Source organism: Salminus brasiliensis, chromosome 16 (assembly GCF_030463535.1).
Source record: "Salminus brasiliensis chromosome 16, fSalBra1.hap2, whole genome shotgun sequence".
Taxonomy (NCBI): Eukaryota; Metazoa; Chordata; class Actinopteri; order Characiformes; family Bryconidae; genus Salminus; species Salminus brasiliensis.
In genome coordinates this window covers 29,873,108-29,894,907 of record NC_132893.1, presented here as the reverse complement: position 1 = coordinate 29,894,907, position 21,800 = coordinate 29,873,108, and the positions used below count along the sequence as shown (strand labels likewise).

The window sequence follows — 21,800 nt, the reverse complement described above, 5'->3', positions numbered from 1 at the left end:
TGATCTGACGGTGAGTTCCGATCTTCAGTCTCTATTCATAGTGCTGTTATTCGACTGTACTGATATATACTGTTACTGTAAAGCCATTGTGCTGTGTTCTCCACTGCACCTCTCTGAGCTGTGAGCCATCTGACCCTGCCTGAGGTGAAGTTTCACTCTGAGATGAAGCCTATCCCACTGTACATGTTTGATGCAGGCGTGTGCGCACAGCTGTGTGTGTGTGTGTGTGAGTGTGTGAGTGTGTGTTAAAAACCTGTAAAGGTCAGATTACAGTTTGCGTGGGATTCCAGGTTTGCCTCAGTGAAGGCATGGGTTGGAGGACAAGGGTGATGATTAGAGTGTGTGTGTAAGAGAGAGAGAGAGAGAGAGAGAGAGAGAGAGAGAGAGAGAGAGAGGGAAAGAAAGAGAGAGAGAGAGAGAAAGAGAGAGAGGGAGAGAGGGAGAGAGAGGGAGGGAGAGAGAAACAGAGAGAGGGAGAGAGAGAAAGAGAGAGAGAGAGAAGGAGAGAGAGAGAGAATGAAAGAAAGGGAGAGAGAGAGAAAGAGAGAGAGAGAGAAAGAGAGAGAGAGAGAATGAGAGAGAGAGAGAGAGAGAGAGAGAAGGAGAGAGAGAGAGAGAGAGAGAGAGAGAGAGAGAGAGAGAGAGAGAGAGAATGCAAGAGAGACAGGGAAAAGTGAGAGACAGAAGGAGGCGGAGAAGGACAGACAGAAAGAGACAGTGAGAGAGAGGGGTGGAGAGAGAGAGAGAGAGAGAGAGACGTAGATAGAAAAAGGTGGTGAAAGAGAGAGAAAGAGAGAGAGACACTATGAAAGAGAGAACTACTGGAAGAAATGGAGCAGTTCGGGCTGAAAACAGCAATGCTTGGCATCCAGCAGACAAAAGGGTGGGACTGGCAGGGAGACCGGTGATGAGTAAAGCTTGTTGCATTCTCCTTCGCTTGTGTGTGTGTGTATGTGAGTGTGTGTGTGTGTGTGTGTGTGTGTGTACGTTAGCAGGATTCCTCTTTGTACTGAATGTGTTTCAGACGTTCTGAGGTTTCAAATTCCACAGTTACTGGATTACCAGCAGTTTTTACTCTGTCCCTGTCCTCTCTCTCTCTCTCTCTCTCTCTCTCTCTCTCTCTCTCTCTCTCTCACACACACACACACACACACACACACTCTGGATGCTGCATGCTCTGTGTGAAAGCGGAGTAGGGGAAGGCTGTAATGAGCAGTGTGGATGATGATGATGTGTTGTTTGGGCTGGTCCTGGGAGGCAGGGCAGTAGGGAGTCTCCTCTGGGCGCTCTGTGATCGCCTGCAGACTCTCTGCTCACTTCTAGACAGAACCACTCTGAGCTGCTTTCTGATCCAGGACACGAGCAGAAGCTGAGGTAAGACCTTTCCATTTGATCATGCTTTCAGAAGTTAGTCTTAGGTCATTCTGCTTGTTTTAAGGATATTTGTTAGCGGTGAAATATGTAAGCCTTTGAAAAGTGGACTTCTGAAATCCAAGCACTGTTTTCCCAGACATGATTACGTATTGGACTAAATTGCAGTGACAGTGGTGAATCACTGGGAATTCATTTAGTCCAGAGCTGGACTTGATCAGTGTCTGGGAAACTGGCCCTAAATGTCATTTCAATGATTCTTTAACTAAATATGGTCATGTTAGTAAAACGTACTGAATGGAAGCAAACTGAACTGAACTGAACTGAACTCTGTTGAGAATTGAGCTCAAATGAGAACTATAGTAACATGAGCTGAACTGAACAATGCAGTGAACCAAACAGAACTGAATTATATTAAATTAGACTAAATTGAAAGGAACTAAACTGAATTGAGAATTGAGTTGAACTCAACTGAGAATTGAACTGAACTTAGTTGAGGAATGAATTGAACTCAGCTGTGAACTGAATTGAACTGAACTTAATTAAACATATTTAATGAACCAAACTGAATGAAATTGAATTGAACTAGGTTGAATGGAACTGAACCGAATTGAGAATTGAATAGAACCTAGAGAGTTGAACTTAGGAAATGAATTGATTTCAGTTAAGAATTGAATTGAGAATTTAACTTAGGCTTTTTTTCGACGTAGGATCTATTTTTTGGCCCCTGAATCAACACTGTTTTTAACATGCGCTCATGTTTTACACAATTGTCCCACCACCCATCTCACACCTGAACTGGAACACATGCATGTACTCTCAGCTACGTTAGCTTCAGCGAGCTAATTAGCCAGCCATGCAAACTTAACCGAAGAAAAAGAGTTTTCTGTTTAGGAACGTTTGAATCTAATGTACAGAAATCTTGTTTTGATGAAAACGGTGCTGTTTGGTTTGTAGCCTTTAGCTCACTAGCGAGCTATTACAGTGAGTTAGTGAACTTGACTCAGCAGTCACGTTACAGATGGAATGCTCTGTAACCTAAAGCCCAGCAAATGACATGCTCTGGATTTGAATGGATGATGATGATTTCTGGGCAAGTTTCACTGCCAAAGTCGACACTAGTGTTTACTCGATCCCTCGTCCATCAGAGAGTTCATCTAATCAACTTCACTTCAGCTATTAAAGCAACAGAACCACCCTTAAGACGAAGAGGAGGCCTTATTCAAGGACAATAGCAAGGCCAAGTGGACTAGAGTAGTTAAACCCGTACTGAAGTGAATATTAAAAACCAATAAATAAATACAGAGACATGTCACAAAGGACATTACAATATATACACACACATAGCATATGACCCATATACCAGCAGATCTGTACTGTACCTCTCTGCTCTATACTATAAACAGACCAGTTGGGATAATAATACAGCTCTATAAATATTTGGGCCTGGAGTTTTACAGTTTTGCCTCTGCACACCACCACAATGAATAGAAATAATGCATTGTGATTGACATTAAGACTTTTTTTAGCTTTAATTAAAAGAGTTTAGCAAATTTATTGTGGTCGCTGTTCAGGAATTACAACCATTTTTAACACTGTCCCTCTGTTTTGGGTTAGGGTTATCATTATTTATCTGTACAGTGAAGTAACCCCCTACCTACCCCCTATCACTTTTGCAGCCTTTGGCTGTATCTGAGCAGAAACTGTAGCTCTACACACTTCAGAATGAATCCTGCTACTTCTAGCAGCGGTCACGTCATTATTAAACACCAGACAACCCAGTTCCATTGGTAGCCATACATGCTCATACCTCAACAGTACCTCCACCATATTTGACAGATGATGTGGTATGCTTTCTATCCTTCTTCATACACTTAGTCTTGGCTTTTAAGTTGAGATAATGAATGAATAGGCCGCATCTAGCCATGTAACTGCTTATCAGTCAGCTGTCCAATTACTTTTTATTTGAGATCATTTTTATTAACTCCTTAGATTAAAGCTGAATGTCTACACTTCAGTCATTTTTTGATTTCTTTTAAAATGATTTCAAATCCATTGAAGTGGTTTTATTTGTTTGTATATTTATTTTTAAATATGTCACTGTCTAAATACTTATGACCCTGACTTTGTGGAGTTATGAAAAATGTATAGTAAAATTGTGGGAGGAGAAACATGCCTGAAGCCCCTCCTCCCTAATCTAACATCCTATAAATTCCATATGTACCTTGTTCACGTGTCTACGACAAGTCTGCGCAACCCTCCACCACCCCGTCCCCTCCCTCTTAACCCTGTCATCTCTCATTCCTGGCTCCACATATCAGAGGGAGGACTGGCTTCCTACCAAGCAGAAGCCACTCGAACTCCAGCCCAAAACTCCTCTCCTCTCATACAGTCTTCCCCCAAAACCATCCTTGGTTCCAACTAGCAAAATAACAACCTCATAGCTGAGATATGATACACAAGCCTTCGGTTACACAGCCAGCCTATCGATCATGTTTCAGGTCAGATCTGACAACGCTACCAGTTATTAACTTGCTTTGAGTGTTTTTGTTTGTCTGTAAACAAACAGTCACACAAGGTCACTCAACGTGTTTGTGTGTGAGCAGCCACATGGGTTCATCAGCACCCCATAACTGAAGTTCTGCTCCCTGTACTTAGCTACCAGCAGTGAGTTTGTCTACATCCTCAACGCTCAGCAGGGACCGCTTTGGTGGGCTTAGAAGCATGTTTTCCTCAGCTGCCTGCTGTTTAAGGGTAATTTCAGCACAGATGGTGAGCAGGCTCGGCCTGGCCCGGCCGCACCCCATGAGACAGCGTCTCGGTCCTGCTTGGGTGGGAACTCGCCCACTATTAAAAGTCACTGTAGTGCACTGTAAAGACTTCAGTTCCCTTATCTCTGTCCCGTGTGCAGAATAACTGCCTCTGAGGTCACCACACTTATCTGAGGAGATTCCTAAGCTACCGTTACACAGAGTTCCCTTCAAAGGCAGCTGAATATTATACATGCAGTGACGAGGCTGGAGAAGGCTGTGATTGGCAAAGTAAGCACTGGCCTAAAAATGCCTGAACAAGGGCCCATCGGACACTATTATAAGCCTGGTTTAAGTCAATAGGGTTCGATTTCTATTGTTTCTTTGAGTATAGAAAATACAATGGCGTCTGGGTTTCTTTTTGAACCAGTGGCTTGACATACAGACTGCAAAGCAGTGCTGTTTTTCTGTATCCTCATATGGGACTGTGTTGAGGGATCAGAGAGGCCAAGTGTGCTAATCACAGGCATCTCATGTGATAAGGTCTGTCCAGGGTCAAGTGAGGGGCCAATGGTGGTAGTGGTTCAGGTTGTGAATGGGGGATGGAGGTTATAGTGGGGTCAGGGAGAGCTCTGTGTATATGTGTGGTGGTGGAGGTGGTAGTGGGGGGGGCTTTGGTGTGTATACAAGTGTTATTATGTCTGTCATTGTTTATTGCACTTACACTGGGACTAGAACACACACACTGGAGTAGCATTAGAGCCTTTAAATGGCTGCTGAATTGCAATTGAGATGCTTGTTGGGACTTTCCTCAGGGACTATTTTACCTTACAGTATTCTAAATGTATCCCTCCGCCATGAATGGACTTTGAAACTTACATTTTAGACCAAAACTATTGTGAAACAATGACAACAGGCAGTATGAAGTAGCTGACAGAGGCATTAAACTCCATTAACTTCCATTCACCACCACTGTAAACAGTATGAAGCGTTTCAGATCAGAGCCCTCTGAGTTTACATCTCAACCCTTCAATTGTGCAAAAATTTAACTACCTAGCTAGCTTCTAACTACCTAACTGGACAGTTGTCTGTTTGAATGACATAGTGTGGTATAAAACCCAGTGATAATTGGACATGTCTGAGTAAACCGTGGAAGAATAAAGTCTACTGCTACATTATCCTGCAAAGCACTAAACGTCGGGTGTTTACACAGCTATAATCTGAACAGTAAACAGAAGGAGTGCTGGCGATGATAGTGGTCATTTGTTGGATGTTTTACAGAAATCTGAGAAGTTTAATTAAAAGCCTATCAGCGTAATGGTTTCAGTGTGTTAGCTGCATCACTTCTGTGTGAGCATCATTACATTACATTACATTTAGGGCATTTCTTATCGCTCTTATCCATACCTCTAAGCTTAGACTCTACTAAACACAAGTCAATATGCAGACCATATTACTCGACACTACACTTCGCCCCAGAGGAGGGTCTTCAGTCTGAGTTTGAAGATAGAGAGCGACTCTGGAGTTCGGACACCCAGGGGAAGTTTATTCCACCACTTCGGTGCAGGACAGAAAAAAGCCTGGACGCTTGTCTTCTGTAGATCTTAAAGGATGGCGGGTCGAGCCGAGCCGTACTTGAAGCTCGAAGGGCTCTTGGTGCAGATCCGCTTTTTTTGGCTGGTCCATTCTTGGCCTTCTAGGCCAGCGTCAGGGTTCTGAATCTGATGCGGGCAGCAGCCACAGGAAGCCAGTGAAGAGATATATTTCTGAGCATCAGTTCATTCACATTAGATTAAATGTCCTTTTAGTACATTTCATTTGTATTATTTTCCACTGAGGATCACTTCAGATGTTAGTGAGGGTTTATGAAGCACACACTAGCAAACATTAATTTTACTTGGGATACTAGGATCGAATATCGGTCCCAATACTAACAAAATTAGCTGTATCAGGTATCGGATAATTAGGCCGATAGACAGGACTGACCCATTCACTGAATCTGATTCCAGCACTGACTGTATTCTATGCTTCATAAGTCAGGATCAACATAGCCTACAGAGATGATACAAATGTCAGGTAGGCAGGCAGACACGGCCAAACACGTTTTTCTGTCCCAGAGGAGTCCAAATTCTCCAGATTACATGATACATTTGACCAACTATCAGTAACTTCCAGAGTTACTGATCTCTGACACCGCAACAGCTTTGCTGCTTCTGCCGTTTTTCAGTGATAGAGAGAGACCGGAGCTGAGCCGCTCGGTTGGAGACTGTATGTGTTTGTGTGCATTTGCACATCTGTGTCAGCAATGGGTACAACGTAAAGTAGCTTAATGCATTCATTAGAAGGGGTGTCCACAAACATTTGGACATTGGTGTATTTAGACGTTGCTACTGAGAAATGTGGTTAAACTAGTGATGCTGCTACTTGTAGTGATGCCTCAGTGGTTAGAGCTCTAGGTTATTGATCACAGGGTTGTGGGTTCTAAACCCGGGTTTGCTGAGCAAGGTCCTCCAACTCTCTCTGCCCCAGGGGCACCATATCATGACCTACCATAGCATGACCTACCATAGAATGACCTACCATAGCATGACCTACCATAGCATGACCTACCATAGAATGACCTACCATGGCATGACCTACCATAGCCTGACGCTGTGCTCTTGCCCCAGCTTTCTGAAGCGGGGATATTCAAAGAGTAGTATTAAAGTGTAGAATGACTGGAAAGGTACTTTTCATATAGTCCTATTCCTGTTGGCTTGACTGGGATAGAGAGAGAAAGAAAGAAAGAGAGAGAGAGAGCAAGACAAACAGCAGTGAAACAAAAGAAGACTGACATACAGGGGTCAAGAGAGGACATGAGCAGAGGCCGATACTTCTGTCTCATCCTCTCACCATGGAGGCAAATGAATCCTGTCAGCAGACACAGCCTGACTCTATGGTGCCGTCACATGACACACATTCACCCACGCACACACCTGCTACATGACCCACGAATGCAAAGGCCACTGTAGTAAAAGCGCAATCCTGGCTCCACAAATCCGAACGCACTTCACTGCACAGATGAGCACCAAGAGGAACATAAAACCCGGCTGAAGTTTGCAGTGATTTATCTGTGTTTATTCATAAATCAGTGATGACTGTCAGATTCAAAAAAGCAGCTGTAGACTACTGTCCAATTACGCATGATTCATTTCCCATTAAGTGCCACTAAAGTGCATCAGCTGTTGCATCAGAGACTCGCTGGGAACAGGTTTCATTGTTTTCTGTTATTGATTTGAGAAGGTTTTATATAGGCTGAGGGGAAGAGTGTTTGATGTTCTTGGCTGAGGATTTATTCAGCTTAGATGCTGACTTGTAAATTATTATTGTGTGTAAATAATGCATTGTGTAATGTAGATGGCAATAAAGACCCTTTAGAAAATGAGTATTATCATAACTATTTGGGCTGTGAATTGGCAAGAACCTGGCGATACGATGCACATCATGATGCAGGAGTTACGTTTCAGTATGCGGTATAATACGATACTGTATGCTAGACAATTGTAACGCGGTTAGGACGAACCAGACACTCGCGGTAATAATAGAGAAAGCAGATACAGGGGTCAGGCAAAATTGTAGTCGAGAACACGGACAGAGGTCAAAACCAAAGGCATTCATCAGGCAAATAAAGCAAAAGGGCAAGGCTAAAAGCTGAAGACCAGAAGACAAAATCGCAGGTCAAGAAGTTGGCGGCAACACTTCACCATGAGATAAACCAGAGAGGGGTTTAAATACAAGAACAATCACACAGGTGAGGGTGATCAGAACTTAGACCTGGGTCTGGGGTAAATCATGGGCAGTGTAGTCCAGAGTGTCCACTGAGCCAGGAGGTAAACCCAGAAGTGTGACAAGATATATTGTTTTTTTTGTTTTTATTATAAAATTTTAGGAAAACCGTCATATTATAAAACCACCATCATCTGCATAAAATCTGAGGGAAAGAAAAGTTGCCTTTTTATCCATTCAGAACAGTGGATCTGAAGCCTAACAGTGGGATTGGCAGATTCCGATATTTGGAGAGAAGTTCTGAGGACCTCTATTCAATACTGTAATCACATTTAATTTTTTTGTGCAACTGATAAATTACAATTCATTTAATAACAATAATAAATGAGATACAAAACGAACTTGAACTGAACAAATTATGTGATTAATCTGCTTTGTTCTATTAGTAACCTAATATTTCATATATTTGGCGCTTGCCACTAATGGCTTTAGATTAGATTTGCTGTCATTTAGGACAGGAGAAACCCCTTAGTGCAGGAACTGCATGTTAGCTAAAAGCTCATAACGTTTATTCCCCAAAACTATTTTTGGCAGGTTGATGATGTTAATTTGGAAGCCAACAGGTTAAATCTCTGATTAGCAAATGAACTGACTATAACTAACACTTGCCATCATACACTTATCAAATCAGTCGCTAATGATAGCGATTGTTGAGTTGAGCCCAGAACAGCAGATTTGTGAGCCCTGTAAGTAAGCTAGCTACTTTAGCTGGTTAAAGCCTGGCTCACATTACAATGTCCAAATACCATTATTCACATTTTCTCACTAAATGACCATAATCAGTATAATCATACAGGCAGGGACTACCTGCAGCTGTGCCTGTATCCATTGTGTATATTAATAGCCAGTTTTATTATGTTATTGTTTATTATTGGTGAGTGCAGGCATTGGTCGATGACGATCATCTCAAAATGCCATTAATCAGCAGATCGATTCATCGACCCACTTTTAAACACTACACAAAATGAACCACTGTCTGCCACCAGTCTTTGAATTACTAGTGAATGTAAACTATTAATTAAGAAATCAATATGTCATGACCGGTAAACCAATCAGGTGCTCGCGGGAGTAAACAGTAAAGCTGGTTTAATTTAGAAAGGGTCAGCAAACAAGCACAGGTCAGTAACGAGGAGTAATACAAGGCATGGGCATATACGAGAATCGTCAACAGGAGAACAGGTGAGGGCCAAATATCGTAAAAAATGAGAAACAGGGCAAATCCAAAAGCGGCAACAAGAGGCAGAACTGGTCAGAAGACGGTCAGAGTAATACATCCAAATAACAACGCTCAGTACTTCACAATGAGAGCATAGACTACACAGGTATATAAACACTGAGGTAATTACAAGCAGGAGACAAGCATTAGTACTCCGGTGACATTGATTCGCGAAACAGTCCGTGATTGGCGAAGGGTTAACTTCTGGCCATAGCGTGATGTTCTCATGAATCATGGGAGTTGGAGTATGGAGGCTGGTCGGATATAGCAGGATATAAAACCAGGCAGCGGGACACAGTACTGCTTTTGAGGATCGCTAAAGTATTGCAGAAGATAATATTGCGATACTTTGATATATTGATATTTTCTTACACCCCTAAAGCTATCATCGCATTCTGGGCACTGGTACCATTCAAACCAATACCTGTAATAAAACAGTGTGTTCTGTTGGTATTTTGGAAAATATGCTGACTACATATAACAGTGGACAGTGTTTTTGTTCTACATTGGGTCAAATGTTCATTAAGAATGAACCAATAGAAATGCTTAATTGAATAAAGTTTGTTCACTTTGAGTTTTTTTCAAGTTTTTTTTGCACGATAGTGATGATATGTACATAATAATGCATATATAATGTATTATGCTGTATTTTCCAAAAGTATCCAGAAATATTCAAATTGATCCCTTCTAATAAGGGCATTTAGCTACTTTAAAGAGCCCATAACCTACATTTTCCTTGTATTTTTATTATTGTATTTGTATTTGATATATATATTGTATTCAATATATATATACACATATTTACACACACACACACACACACACACACATATATATATATATATATATATATATATATATATATATATTATCATATGTATCATAATATCTCATAACATCATATTCATAATCTTATAATGTATATAAATATAGTCCTGGCTCTTTTCCCCAGTACCATTAACTTCTTCTTTTCTCTTAGGATTACACAGGCTGGTTTAATCCTGTGCCTCTGTGTCGTCTATGGGCCTCTGTGTTGGTTTTTGTGACATCACAAAAATAACACATTCAAAACGGGCTGTTTTTGCTGCTTAGTTGTCTGTAGATGGTATTGGGCTGTATGGGCTGAGGAGTGAAACAGTACGTCTTGTAACACATACTGTTGACTCCACCCATCTCTTCAGTTTTCCATCATAAAAGCACATATTACTGACACAGATGTTTGAATGCATACAGAGCTCGTATAATCTCCATAGAAAAGCTTTTTCAATAGAATTGGATGCATTGGAGCAGCTGCACTTGAGGCTAAGCTCATAATGCCCAATGCTGCATATCGGTTAGAGGGCTATAAAGCCTCCTGACTTGGAGCTAGGAAGTAGTGGAACTGCAATCCCTGGAGCAATGGAGCTCCATCCAGTACATATAGTGACATTTTTCATCCAGAACCAATCGCTGTACCAACAACAGTACCGGATCTCTCTGATGCTCTTGTGGCTAAATGTAGTTAAATCCTCACAGCAATGTTCCAATGTCTAGTCTAAAGACTTCTCACAACTGTAAAATCAGTTATTGCAGCAGAGGGGGGACAAACTTCCTATTGATACCTTTGTATGAGTAGGTGTCTACAAACTTTTGGACACTGCAGGCCAGAATGCTACGCCCCCCCATGTCTGAGTGTTCTGTGTGCTTCGTTTCCTTTCCAAGTTTCAGTAAAGAAAGAGGAACAGAAGTGATATTTGATTAGCCCCTGCAATCAGGGTTTGCTCCAGACACAATAATGACATAATTACAGGCTTGGAGATTTTTATCGGCCAAACCCTCAGGGTCATGTCCTTAAAGTGGCCTGGACTGCGCTCGCAACAACACGGACACGTGTGTCAACACAGTCCTACGCTAATCTCTCCCAGGAGGCTTTAACTGCAGGGCTTTGATTTAACTGGGAGGAGTTGACAATTGCTAGCATATGGCTACATATGTGCTACATCTGTACATGCGTCTACACTACATGGACAAAAGTATTGGGACACCTGCTCATTCATTGTTTCTTCTGAAATTAAGGAAATGAAAAAAGAGTTTATCTGCTTTTGTTGATGTATCTGTCTCTACTGTACAGGGAAGATGGCGTTCTTCTAGATTTTGGAGGAGCATTGCTGTGAGGATTTGATTGTATTCAGGGCCAAGAGCGTTAGTGAGGTCAGGATGTTCACATGGAGGATCACATCCCAAACGTATTAGATGGAGCTCCAGCCATCATTCCAGAGAACACAGTTCTTCCACTGCTCCACAGCTCAGTGCTTGGGGGCTTTATGCCCCTCTAGCCCATGCCTAACATTAGGCAGCATGGTGAAAATAGGTTCATGTGTATCTGCTTCTGAGAGGCTCCTGGGAGTCCAATTCTGTTGACAATACTTCTCTACAGTGGTTGTGTGTATGTGCATTCGCACGTCTGTGTCAGGAATAGGTGCCACTTAAAACAGCTGAATGCATTCATTAAAAGGGGTGTCCACAAACATTTGGACTGCTGTAAGAGACGATTTGGCATGTTGTAGCAGGTGATATAGCTTTCAATTAGTCCAAAGTGCTCATTTAAAAGTTAGCATTGGTGATTCATCTCTAACCTTTGCCTTTTTTGCTTTCTAGATCAGAGCTTCAGTGTCTTCTCCAGCCCTTGAGACCATGGAAAGGATCCATGAGGCTTCTGGATGTTTTACAAAGGAGCAGAAACATCTGGGAGTTTAGTGAAGCAACATCCTGACAGCGACTGGTTTCATTTTGATCATTTCAAATCTCTACTTCGTTGGAACTCCTTTGCATCCGTGGTGGGTGATTATTACAGGAGTGTCTGAAGTGTTTTTGACTGTGACAGTATACGATCTTTACCCTGGTCACCCCATCTCACTTCTAACATTTACAAAATGCCAAGTATGTCATTTAGAAATACCAACATGCCGCACGCAGGGCTTAGGCAAAATGTTGAAATTACCAAAGCTCTTTACCCTGAGCAAGTCTCCCAGCCATACTCCAATTTTAGTCGGATGTCTGGTGGAGCTGGCATTTTTTTCATTTGAACAATTGGTCTTCAAATGATCTTCAGTTGACTGTGTCGTTTAGCCTTGTAGGATAGAATGACGGAAAAAGGGTATTCAAGAAAATGCAATGAAGTAAAAAAATGGGGTAATACTTTATTAGATAGCACACTTTAGATACTTAGTAGATACTTAATTTCCATTCAGCTTACATTCAACTAAATTTCTCCACCTAATCCACACTCTAACCCCAACCTTTACCTCACAAACACTGTTGAACAGCAAATGAGACCACCCCTTAACTCTGTAACTTAATGAATTACATCCAGTATCTTTTCCCCTGTTATTGCTAATATACTATAATATATACTAATAATATATATTTTCTTTTGATAAATATTATCAAGTTCCAACAAACAAACAAACAAACAAACAAATAAAACAGGCAGTGTATTGCATCAAACAGAAACCCCAAGTGGCCTTTACAGAGCAAAACCAGGGAGGGTAGACATTTCTTCATTTTTGAGTTAGGCAACCAAATCAGTTGGTGTGAGCGTTTTCTTTTTACACAATAATATTAAAGACTAATTTTTTTTTTCAGAAAATGTATCTGTAAACTTAAGGACAAAAGAGTTGATGAGTCTGATTTAATAAGTACAAAGATTCGTTTCTACATGACAGAACTACAAAACATCATTTAGTAATGGAATGAAATAACAATATATTTGGGAGGAGGAACATGCCTGAATCCCCTCCTCCCAATCTAACGTCCTATAAAAACCTTCTCTACCTATGCTGATGTGTCTTTGACAAGCCTTAGCAACCCTCCGTCACCTTTCCTCCCCTCTTTTTACTCTGTCATCTCTCATTCCTGCCTCCACTTACGAGAGAGGGGGGACTGTCCTCCTTCCTCAAGCAGAAGCCACCTGAACTCCCTCTCTTCAGACTTCTCCCAGATCACCATATGCTGATGGCCTGGTACGAACCAATATATGTATTCATGTGAAGTTTCACAATTTGACGGGTGGTTAAATTGATTATCCTGATTACAAACGGTTTCATTATAATAATTACAAAAGTTATGAATATCAATTCATGGAAATGATTCTAGCAGATACAAAAATGCAAGAATATAAAGGGATAATAAGAAATCATCATTGAAATCCATATTTGTTCATGACTCAACTTCCAGATGGGGTTTTTAGGCCTGCAGGAATATAAAACATAAAAACATTAAAAGCTAAGGGTCACTTCTTATCATGAAAAGCAATGCCTTGGGCTTTAATATTTAATATCAGTGTCATTTCTTCAACGTTTAGAGATTTTAAACCTTATTTTGGGCCTCTTTGAAGTTTTAATCACTTTCTCGCCCTCTGCTGCGACCCACACACCTGCCTGCTATGGAAGTGTGGTGTAATCTCATTGGAGGAAATGAGTTTCTCTCCCTCTTTATTTCAGGGCCTTATCTGTCTTGTATTTTGAGGAGGAGAAACTTACAGCAAGTTCCTGGTTTGGGTGTAGTGGATAATTAGGGAAATACCCAGAGTGAAGCCAAGCATGGGAGAAACAGGAGCTGTGGGTGGGGGTGGTGAAAGTGTGTGTGTGTGTGTATGTGTGTGTGTGTCCGCACATGTTCTGCCTTGTTGTCACGTTGTGGCTGTGTGGGTTCCTGGCATTCTGATTTGTGACCTAAGTGAAAAATCACATTGCCAGGGATTACCACACTGCCACAGCCTTACCTACTGAAGCAGTGCATACCCAGAGCTGGACCACACTGTTCACGCTCTTTCTGAGCGGGTGCAGAGCTTAGCTGATTGGTGAACAGCTGTTGGTTTCTCCTTTGTTCACAGTGGCTAAGTTCTTCACCTGGATAGAAAATGAGAGAAGGTACAGATTCCTCCTCATGGTGGATCCATGTCTCAAAGGAAAACAACAGAAAGACCACCACAACTGAACTGTGGAATGCAGGTCTTTTCATGCAAGGGGGGTCATATTAACAGATAAGAGAATATACAGACTTGCACATGGTCTAGGGCTCACTTTATAATACATGATGCTGCCAGGCTATGCATCCCAGTCTGCTGTTAACGCAGTGCCATTGGACAGCTCACACGCTTGGAGGAGGACACTAACTGCCAGTTCTTTTAAATCAGCTGAGAGATGAAGAAGATGGAGGGCCAATGAGGGCTATAAGGCTGGCTCGAACTCACAATCACCCAATGATAAGGTCATTGCTCAAAGGTAATGCAGTATTTAAGCCTTGGACTAAAGATCATTTGAGACAGTGAATTATTTGACTCAACATCATCCCATCTGGTTTCGACCTTGACTCAGTCTCACTTACTCCTAGTCTCGGCCTTCACTTGGTCTGGCCCGCTTCTGCTCTCACCTATGACTTGGTCTTGATGTGTCCTGGGCTCAGTCTAGACCCACAGCTGGTCTCAATCTTGACTCGGACTCAAAATGTCCTGGTTTCAGCCTTGACGTGGTCCCACCCACTCCTGATCCTGGCCTTGACGTAGTCTCACCCACTCTTCGTCTTGGCTTTGACTAAGTCTCACCTTCCCAGCCTTGGTCTTAGCCTTGTCCCAATCACGCCTACTCTTGAGCGCACTCCTGGTCTGGTTAGAGCGCCGGTCTATTGATAACAGGGTTGTGGGTTCAATTCCCGGGCTCGTCAAGCTGCCACTGTTGGGCCCTTGAGCAAGGCCCTTTACCCTCTCTGCTCCTCGTGTGCTGAAGTTGGCTGCCCCCCGCTCTGGGTGTGTGTGTGTCTCACTGACCCTAGTTCACTAATGTGTGTTAATGGATTAAATGCGGAGGACACATTTCGCTGTACATAGTACAGTGACAAATATGTGCACCTTTTTTATTATTATTATTACATGAAAGATCAACATGCATTTGTAATCTGGTAACGTGGACCTCACCTGTGTCCCTTGTTGAATATGGACAGCAGTAATCTGCATGGAGGAGAGGACCCCAACATAACTGATGTTACAAAATGTCCCCAAGCTGTTTGTAATCACATATTTACACCACAGAGGGCTCCACATTTCAACACCTACTGCCACTTTAAATCCACGGTTCAGTTGTTAAGGTTGAGTGATTGAATTCACCCCGATCTCATGAGGCAACAACAACAACCTCAATCTGGAAGGGAGAAAACAGATGCATGAATTTCATAATGCATTTCTTGTGACATCTGGCTGACAATAAAGGTTTGCCTCTTGAACACAGGGACATCTGCCAGTTGTAAACAGCTCCATATGTGAAAATGTGCTGAAATGCACAAGAGTTTTCAATTTCCTATTTTACTATTTTTGAGTTGAAGTGGATGACTTCTGTCCTCTGTTAACCTTACATGTAAATCACATTGATATTACACATTTATATTAGTTTATATTACATTTAGAGAAAAAGTGGTTATAGCACATTGGATATTAAATATTGACTGTGTTTTTAATGGTGCTGCAATGAAATAGTGAGAGAGGGCAAAGTTTACTATTAGTGTTTTAAAAAACCCTTTCAATAACTTAAAGTAGTCGAATGCATTTATTAGAAGGGGTGTCCAGAAGTATTTGGACATATAGTGTATCACTGATGTCACACAAAAAACTTTCAATGGACTTTAGTGTAAAAATATTTTATTCCCAGTCATTTTGGAGCATTTCTATTGGTAAATTGATGAATAAATGTCAAAAATAGAGATTCTGCATGACAATGATGATATGTAATATTGATAAATAGTCATAAATCTTTAATCCAGGACCAAGATTAAGAGGCACTGACTGTATGTATGTATATGTATATACAAATACATACATACATACATACATACACAATACTAATATATACAAATATAATAAATAAATACATATTTAGTAATATTTATTTATTTTAAAAAATACATAGAAAATATGAATATATTACAAATAATTATTGATTTTACTATTTTACTATTTTCCTCTGTTTACATGTAAATCACATTGCTATTACGTATTTATATTAGTTTATATATTTAAAAAAGGGAAAAAGTGGTTATAGCACATTGGATAATAAATATTGACTGTGTTTTTAAGGGTGCTACAATGAAATAGTAAGAGAGGGCAAAGACCCTATGGGTATGTTAACTATTAGTGTTTTCAAAAACCCTTTCTGTTAGCTGTTAGTCCAAAATGTGCAGCTTAGTAAGCGTAGGATGTAGCTGGTCATCTGAAATCAGTACTCATACAGGCAGTAAATATCATGCTCCTTTTTCACCTTTAAATACACTTGTGATTGAATGTATTTGTGTAAAATGTTTCATCCACATACTGACGCCATGCTCAGGTTCAGTGTCCAGAGTGACTATCAGGACCTGGTCTCCAGTGCCTTCTGAGCTGATATCAGTTCTACTGTAACACTGGCTCAGTTCAGCAGGAACAGGAGCCTGGCCCCCCACACCAGACAAACAGCTCTACCTAGGAACACACACAATCTACGCCAGCCTGCAACAATCTTGGGATGAGTCAACACAGCAGGATGTTCTCCAACGCCTGGGCCCTGTATCACTACGGTTAATAAAAAGCTGGAAAGATTGGCCACATACTTGCTGTTAGTGTTTGATGTTGCCTGTGATGTCTATCTCTGTCTCTGTGTCTCTCTAAATCTCAATGTTTTCTGATGAATCGGACATTTTTCAGACATATTCAGAAAAGACCATCAGTCACTATATTTTGTCTGACCTGCAGAGTCAGAATCATTGACTCGTCATTCTCTGTATCTGCAGGTTCACTAAAGCTCCTGCATAATTAAAACGTTAAGATGGAAGGAAACTGAGTGTGTGTGTGACAGTGGAGGTGTTTGGAACCGTGGGTCACAATATCTAAACTGCATATGTAGAGATTTTGTTTCCTGTCCAAAATGATTAAAGAACTCACATGAGTCTTCTGTGCTTCAAATAAACCATATGGACAAAAGTATTGGGACCCCTGCCCATCCATTGCTTCTTCCAAAATCAAGGGTATGAAAGAAAAAAGAGTGATGGATGTTCAGGATGTTCAGGTTGGATCATCATCCCACTTCAAATTCCCAACTCATCTCAAAAGTATCGGACAGAGCACCATCCATCATCAACTAGTCAAGCTGTGTGTGCATATTTGCATTTGCACATCTGTGTCTGCAATGGGTGCAACTTAAAGTAGTCAAATGCATTTATTAGAAGGGGTGTCCGGAAATATTTGGATATTTGGGGTCACACAAAAAACATGATTCTTAACTTTCATTGGAAGTCAGTCAGTGTAAAAAGATACAAATAAAGTAAATAAATATTTAGTAATATATATTTATTTAAATAAACAGATATAAAATATTAATATATTACAAACATATATTTATTTTAGCAAGGCAGCTCACAAACATGGCCTTTCAATAAACCCTACAGACCTACAGGTGGCATTATGGTGGTGGTGCTGCTCTCCTCTATAGCCGCTCACCAAAACAAACAGAGGAAGAGCCGCGAGCGTGACCAGCGATGGCAGTGGGACAGCTGGACAGACACCTGCAGGACAGAGTGGAGACCGTGGTCCACTGGGAGACCCAGCACGCTCCCAACAGCAGCGACGCTTTTATGATTTGAAGTTGTTTAACTTGGTGTCGCAGTAATGCAGCTTCCTGTGGTCCCTCTGTGAAGATAGTGGGACATACCATGTTTCTGTATGTATGTATGCATGCATATATGTTGAGGCCACAAGATAATATGATAAGGCCCCAAAACACCATATTGAGGCTATGAGATAATATATTAAGACCACAAAATATCATATTGAGGCCACAAAAATATATAGAGAGGCTATGGGATAACATTGAAGCCGCAAACTACCAAATTAAGGCCACAGGATAATATATTGAGGCTATGGGATAACATATTGAGGCGAGACCACTTGATAACATATTGAGGCCACAAAAAAACATTTTGAGGCCACAAGATAATATATTGAGACCACTGGATAATATATTGAGGCCACAAAAAACATTTTGAGGCCACAAGATAATATATTGAGACCACTGGATAATATATTGAGGCCACAAAATACCATTTTCTCATATCTCAACAGCGACTAGACAAGCTGTGTTTGTGCTCTTGCACATCTCTGGTATCTCAGCAATGGGTGTAACTTAAAGTAGTTGAATGCATGTATTTGAAGGGGTGTCCACAAACATTTGGACATATAGTGTGGTGTAACAAACCGTCTGTTCTGAGGATGGGGAAACTTTGCCCAGTAAAAATCCCACACTTGGCATAAAGCTGTAACTGTGCTCCCTTCTCTTCCTCAGAGAGCCTTTGCCCCATTCATGGAGCTTCTGTGTGAAGCAGCAGTGGAGCAGATGATGAAGCTGGTCACTACAAGGAAGCTTCTTTGAAATGAGAACCCAGTCAGTGTTAAAGACGGGCCTGTTCCAGTGCCTGACCAGGCTGGCAGTGGTGAGGTAGTGCACCTGTTAGAGAAAACAGATGGAGAAGAAAACACTGCATGTGGACAGAAAGTGGTCAGTGTCGATCCAAATGACCCGATCCTTTGTAAACACTGTGGTCAAAGTTTCACAGCCTTGGCTGACTTAAGAGTCCATGAGCCGTCCCATGGAGAGAAGCAGTTCAGATGGGACCGTTGTGGTAAATGCTTTTGAACAGAAAGCGAAGCTCACCTGCCACCAGTGTGCCCAGTCAAAGCCTTTTTTGGCTGCTCCCAGTGTGGAAAACACTTCTCCAGGAGGCATGTCTTAAAGACCCACGTGCAGCGTCACTTCGGAACGAAGGCCATTTCCAGGAGATGCTGTGGGAAGAGTCAGCAAGGAGCCGCTGTTGTCCTTTTTTTCAGGCGAGCCTAGTCTACAGAACCATTCTGGCTTGAAAGGCTTTAAATGTGAACTGTGCGACAAGAGCTTCAGAGACTCTGAGGACACACACCAGAACTCATCCTGGCGTTCTGACCGGCAGGGGGCGCCGAAACACACCGGTGCACAGCAAACTGCCTTGCCGACATTGTGGAAGGCTTTTCAAACACAAGAGTTGCCTGCATACACATCTGCGTACGTACACACACACAGGAGTAAAGCCCTACCACTAGGAGCAGTGTGGTAAGAGCTTTGCTCAGAAAGGGTCCCTCAACCTAAACCTTCAATGATGGTTTAAGACCTTTCGCCTGTGAGGTGTGTGAGAGGAGTTTCGCCAAACTAAGAAACTTAAAGCTGCACAAATGTGTCCCAAGTGGAGAGCAGTGATGAATGTTGCAGAAGCCGGTTAAAGTTAAAGCCGTTTATTAGGGCAGGTTCCAATATTCTTGTTGAGTACTGTGAACTGTATTGACAAAAGTATCGGGACACCTGCTTATTCATTGTTTCTCCCCAAATCAAGGCCGTTGAAAAAAGAGTGTATCCTATTTTTGTTGGGGTAACTGTCACTACAGTCCAGGGAAGAAAGCTTCCTACTAGATTTTAAAGGAGCATTGCTGTGAGGGTTTGATTGCATTCTGCGACGTGAATGTTAATGAGGTCAGGATGTTGCATGATCACCACCCCACCTCACATCATTCCAGAGAACATTTGGAGACATCCTCAAATTTCCTCATAGTTTGGAATTTAGCATATACTGCCAATGCGAAGTCAGACACCACTCAAGATTTTTTTTTTTTTCTGAGTAGATAATCCACTGTTATATAGAAGGAGAAAGTCCATGAGGAAAATACATTAAAAACTGGAGTTTACAAAAATAAAATACAGAGAAAATAGAATCCTTAACAACCCTGCAAGGCCTGTAAGACCACAAAACTGCCACGATTAGATAAATGAATGATGATGTGCAGACTGAACTTCTACTGCTGGGCTTCTAAACGTGCCATCATCCAAACTCTGTAGCTTTGGTGATGGGTGATTCTCCAGACTCACTCCTCACCTGTGGAACTCCCTCCTAACTATGGTCACACAATCTCCCTGTCTTTCTATATTGAAATCTAATCTCATGACTCACCTCTTGCCTACGACCTCCCTTCTGCCCACTGACTTATCTCAATGTCTGCATGTAGCAGTGCTGCTGAGTTGGTGTTCTACTGTTGTACCTGTATTGTTTGTGTTGAATGTTTCTATGTACTAATGATTGTAAGCGTCTTTGGGTCTTAGTGAAGTGCTATATAAGAATAAATTATTGTTATTATTACTATTATTATTATTACTAATAACAGTAAGTTCTCAGAGTCTCCTGAAAAGAATGGAAGCTGTACTAAAGGTAATGGATGGACACAATAATCATGTGTTTAGTTTTTAAGGCTTCTGTCATTTTCTGTTAAATATATGTTTTTTTGTTCTTTTCCTGACTGAAAATTACTATGATGATGTATTTAATAGCGGTGTTTGCTGGTAATTCAGTCAACCTGTTCCATCAGTTATATGTATATGCAAAGAACAGTTACATTTCTAAACTAAGAAATCATTTACAATGACCATTAAAGTCAATTTAGCACTGTGACGAAGGTCCCTGTTAAAAATGTCATTAATGCATTAACACAGGTGTAAAGCTGAGTGAAAAAGGTAGGTGCACAGTGCCTTACTGTAGTAAAAACACAAATATAAACAAAATAAATATAAAGATTGTATCACTGCTGTCCAGTGAAAAACATGTATGCACTGTACTCTGTGTGTATGAATAATTATGGATGAACGGACCAATAGAAATGCTCTAAATTGACTTCAACTGAAAGTTAAGAAGGTTTTTCCCTCTCCTGTAAAGTTGCTGTTTTGGAGATCCATGTTTTTCTTTGGAAAACAACGATATACACAACTTACCTATATATACATTATACACACATTTAACATGTACTGTACATATAGTTTACATACATTATACATCCAAAAAATCTTAAGGCCAGTAAAAAATAAAAATGCAAATAATAAAAAGCATGATTTGCATTTTTTTACTATTGGATCTTAGGAAGGTTCTGAGTAGAGCTTCACAAGACTAAAAAGAAATTTTAGCCAGAGACAAAACTGTGAGCAGGCAATTTATTGAATACAACAGTTCAACTAAAATAGGCTGTTCATCAGCTGATCAAAAGTTTAAGACCACAGCTAAAATAAAAACCCCAAAAACTCCCTCAATACAGAAATCAGAAGTGTCAGAAAAAGGCCTCAGTAATGAGTAGCTCCACCATTCCTGTTGATCACTCCAAACAATGGTTTAGGCTTGCTTGATGCAAGTGTTTCCAGGAGGCTGGTAAACCTCCCTTGCCATCTGATTTAGATCAGAGGATCAGCAGGATGGTCCAGAAGAGGGACGTTATTCTCCTGAAAGAGGTCCTTTGTCAGGCAGGAATTGTGAACTACAGCATTGTCCTGTTGAAAAACCCAGTCATTACCACACAGTCATGAGGGATGCCCACTGCAACATCGCCACATAGCCAACTGCTGTTTGACGCCCCTGAAGGAAAAAGCCCCCACCACTCTGCTGCATAGAAACCATCTCAGGTTGGATCTCCTTGTCATGCCAGTAACGTTGGAAGCCATCAGGATGGTCAAGCTCGTCAGAGAATAAAACTTTCTTCCATCTTTCAATGCCCCATGTTTGGTGCTTCCCTGCAAAGT

At 41.2% G+C, this 21,800-nt stretch overlaps 1 long non-coding RNA gene across 1 annotated transcript; it reads left to right on the top strand.

The window, feature by feature from the left end:
• Window positions 1-1,276: 1,276 nt before the first annotated feature.
• LOC140536771 (uncharacterized) lies at window positions 1,277-20,879 on the top strand. The gene is made up of 3 exons (XR_011977625.1): window positions 1,277-1,374; window positions 11,800-13,163; window positions 18,504-20,879. It is a non-coding gene; the product is annotated as an uncharacterized lncRNA (long non-coding RNA).
• Window positions 20,880-21,800: the final 921 nt, after the last annotated feature.